Source organism: Neofelis nebulosa, chromosome 12 (genome assembly GCF_028018385.1).
Source record: "Neofelis nebulosa isolate mNeoNeb1 chromosome 12, mNeoNeb1.pri, whole genome shotgun sequence".
Taxonomy (NCBI): Eukaryota; Metazoa; Chordata; class Mammalia; order Carnivora; family Felidae; genus Neofelis; species Neofelis nebulosa.
The window spans coordinates 3,143,624-3,147,594 of NC_080793.1; the positions used below are offsets into that span (position 1 = coordinate 3,143,624).

The 3,971-nt window shown below is 50.8% G+C and overlaps 1 long non-coding RNA gene across 1 annotated transcript; it reads right to left on the reverse strand.

The window, feature by feature from the left end:
- Nucleotides 1-1,278: 1,278 nt before the first annotated feature.
- LOC131491119 (uncharacterized) lies at nt 1,279-2,753 on the reverse strand. Its single transcript, XR_009251315.1, has 2 exons — nt 1,878-2,753; nt 1,279-1,396 (listed from the first exon to the last, which is right to left on the reverse strand). It is a non-coding gene; the product is annotated as an uncharacterized LOC131491119 (long non-coding RNA).
- Nucleotides 2,754-3,971: the final 1,218 nt, after the last annotated feature.

Genomic DNA, 3,971 nt, shown 5'->3' on the forward strand with positions numbered 1-3,971 from the left:
AAGCCTTAGTCATGTATCCCAAATATCCATGAAAGGGGAATATATGAGCAAAAGTGTATGCATAAATGGAATACCCTTCCAGGAATTAAAACAAACTACAGATACATGCAGCAACGTGGACGAATCTCAGAACGTTATCCTGAGCAAAAGAAGTCAGACACAAAAAAGCACATACTGGGGCGCCCGAGGGGCTCCGTCGGTTGAGCGTCCGACTTCCGCTCAGGTCTCGATCTCGCGGGTTCGTGGGTTCGAGCCCCGCGTCGGGCTCTGTGCGGACAGCTCGGAGCCTGGAGGCTGCTTCGGAATTTGTGCCTCCCTCTCTCTCTGCCCCTCCCCTGCTTGCGTTCTCTCTCTCCCTCTCAAAAAAAGAATAAACATTAAAAAAAAGAGAGCACATGTACCGTATGATTCCATTTATTTGAAATTCAAGAAAAAGGAAGACTAATCTTCGAGCTGATGACAGCAGTGACCTCTGGACACGTGTGTTAGTTGGAAAGGCATGGGGAGCCTTCTGGAGCGATGGAAATGTTGGCTATTTGACCTGGATAGAGGTCTTATGGGTGCAATCATGAAAAATTCGTTGCGATGTACATTAAAGATTACTGCATTTTACCCCATTTAATTATACTTAAAAAAAAACGGTTAAAACTTACCATTAATAACACTTGAAATATGAAGTACTCAGAAATGAATCCAATAAAGTGTATGCAATGCTTTTGCAGAGAAAATGATAAATTATATTAAGAGACTGGAGAAAATCTAAATCAATGGGCAGAGATGATGTTTGGGAATGACAGAGTATCATGTTAGCTCTTCCCGAATTTATCTATTAGCAGTGCAATTCCAAAAGGCTCCCAGGCATGTGTGTGCCCGTATGTGCATGTACATGCGTGCATGTGTGTGTGTGTGTGTGTGTGTGTGTGTGTGGTTTGGAAAGCTTCATATCTGAATATTTATATACAAGATCAAGGGATCATAAGTAAGGAAAATGCTCCTGAGGAAGAACAACATTTTGGGGGGATGTGAGTCTCCAATGTCAAGAATTATTATGAAACTAAAGGAATTAAGTCTTACAGTGTTGCAAAAAGAAACAAAATGACCGATGGAACCAAATGGAGTTGTCACAAACAGACTTGTCAGGGTTTGGAGGCTTGATTTGTGGAGAACACGGCTCTGTAGATCGAGAGGAGAGAACAGACTTTTAAGTGAGTTATTCAAGGGTGGTCGGTCGCCCAGACCAAAGTAAATAAAGGGCACAAACCGGACAAAACCACCTCACACTATTCAGAAAAATTAATTACAGGTTTATTTCAGCTCTTAATGGAAAGGCAAAATGGGACAAGTCTTAGAAGATCGTAGAGGACAGTAAATGGGTCACTTCAGGATGGGGAAGGGCCTCAGAGACCATATGGCAGCGGCCAATACAGTAAAGGGAAAGCTGACAGTCACCGCCTGCGACGAATCCATAACTTCCGTTCACTAGACAGGACGCAGACAGAAGACAGCGCCTCCACCTGAGGAATGATTTGTGACCCATCTAACCAGAAACAGTATTAGTGCCCGGAATTGAAAAAGAGTCGCTCTGAATCAATAAAAGGACAGCATATACAGAAGAAGGTCCAAAAGACTCGACACAGGCACTTTCCTAAACAAGAAACTTGAACGGTCAATAGACATAAAACGGCATTGAATGCCGTTAGTAACGGAGGAGTGCAGACTCAATCCTCCCGCCAATGGTATATGCTTTCACACCCACCATAGGGGTAAAAATCAAAAGTTATAAAAATATCAAGCTTGGCAAGGATGTCAAACAGCATTCTCACGATTGCTCCTTGGCGCATAAACTGGTTCACCTGCCGTGGCGCACGACCAAGCACACGATGTCACGTTGAGTGGGTACGTGCCCGGTGACCCAGAAAATCCCCCAGAGGACAGGGCTTCAGGACGCACACCCTGAGCCCTCACAGAGGAACCGTTTACAGAGGTGCGTTGTGAGAAATCGTCCAGACGTCCGCCAACAGCGGAACGGGCACAGAAACCGTATTACGTTCACGTAAAGGAGCGTCCTACGAGAGTGAGGGTGAACGGCCCAAAGCTGCCTGCGACTAAATAGGTGAATCGCAGAAATGAAAGAAATGGGTGCATCGTGGCCAAAAGTGCAGGAGGAAGGGAAACGCCCGGCAAGAGGCCACTCATCGATTTCAAGAGCGTGTCGGCACGTAAGAACGTGAGGCGAAGCTGCACAGGGCCGTGGGAATGGTAGGGTAAGACTCGGGAGCGAGTTCCCTCCGAGGGACAGGGGAGGGGCCTGGGGAGGGCACATAGGGCGACGTCCTGTATCTTCCCCTGGGGGTTGGGGTGCAGGTCTTGGCTGTACTTTTCTGTTATAGGTGATAATTTCTTAACAAGTGTAATTTCTCATCGATCCAATGTGTAATAAAAACCTGTATTTATGTATTTATTTTATTTTGTTTTGAGAGAGAGAGAGAGGCCGAGCCAGGGAGAGACGTAGGGGGAGAGGGAGAGAGAGAGAATCTTAAGCAGGCTCCATGCTCAGTGAGAAGCCCGATGCAGGGCTCGACCCTGTGACCCGGGGATCATGACCTGAGCCAAAATCAGGAGTCAGGTGCTCACCTGACTGAGCCACCCAGGCGCCCCTGGAAAACCTTTTTTTAAATTTACAAAGTTAGGAACAATCTCCTGACATCCCTACCTGGTCCCGGTGTATGAATCATCTAGCATGGTACCCGTTTGATCTCCTGTGCTTTTTGGGGGGGATTTTCCCTCCTAAACCCGTAAGTGAAGCCGTTCGTTGTGAGTCAGGGCTCTGCAGACATTAAAGCCACGAGTTCTTTCGCGTGCCCTCCAGATTTGGACTCTGCTCCGGACTCGGGCTAGCAGTGCCTCAGTTTCCCTTGTGTAAAGTGGGTGGCAATGATTTTACCCATGCCGTCCAACGAACAAAATGCCCCAGGCAGTGTTCGGCCCGTGGAAGCACTCATACGCTAGGTTCAACTCCCCATTTGTTTGATTTCGGCGGGAGGGCGATGCAGTTCCACGAAGTGAATTGAAAGGCTTTGCTCCCCTGTGGCTTGGAGCCATGGCCGCAGCCTGGGAACAAAGAGATCTCGTACGATAGCATTCCACGAAGAACCCAGAGTGTTTGAGAGATCTCTCATAAAGCTGTCTGGGCCCAGAGCTTTTGTTTCTGTGAAGGCGTTACTCAGACAAGCCCCCCTCCCCCCATCTCTCCCCGTTCCTTGGGTTTCCCACTAATTGGGCTACACGTCGTTGGCAGATACTGTTACTCCAGCGCGTCTCTTTCTTGTTGACTGGCTTGCGGGGCGGCTCGCGCCATTGCTGTGCTCAGGGAAGGCGGCTGTCCTAACCAGAGACAGGTGCCCGCGTGTGCCAGCTCGATTTGGGGCTGCAGCCCCGAGGAGCAGACAGGAGGGGCGGGCTTTGGGGAGCCTCACGCCTGCTCACTCCAGGGGAGAGAGGGGAGGATCTGTCCACCGGCTCTGCTCCCCTGGGTCCAAGGGTCACCGCAGGGAGAGCTCCAGGCTGCCCGCCCTTGGCCCTGAGAGACATCCGTGGCATCCCACGCTTCTGCCTGGACAGGGAAGCCCGAGCTGGCAGGTAGGAGGCACACAGCTTAAACGTGAGGCGTGACAAGGCCGCGTGGGCATGGCCCAGAGAGCTGGCCCCCAAGCAGGCAGGTCTTGGGAGGTGCCTGACCGTCATCCCGTACGTGGCCCTGTCCCCGCCCCAGCCAGTCACGGGGATTCTGCTCCTGTTCCCCGTAACCGGGGCGGGAGGGGCCAAGAGGGGAATCCTGGGAAAGAGCCTCAGCTCTTAAAACAGCCCCCGGAAAGATCTAGCCTTCTTCTGCCTCCAGACACCGGTGTGTAAGGTGGGCTGCCGGGGGGTGCCTGGGGCCGAGCACGGAGACGGGGAGAGAGCCCGGGCCT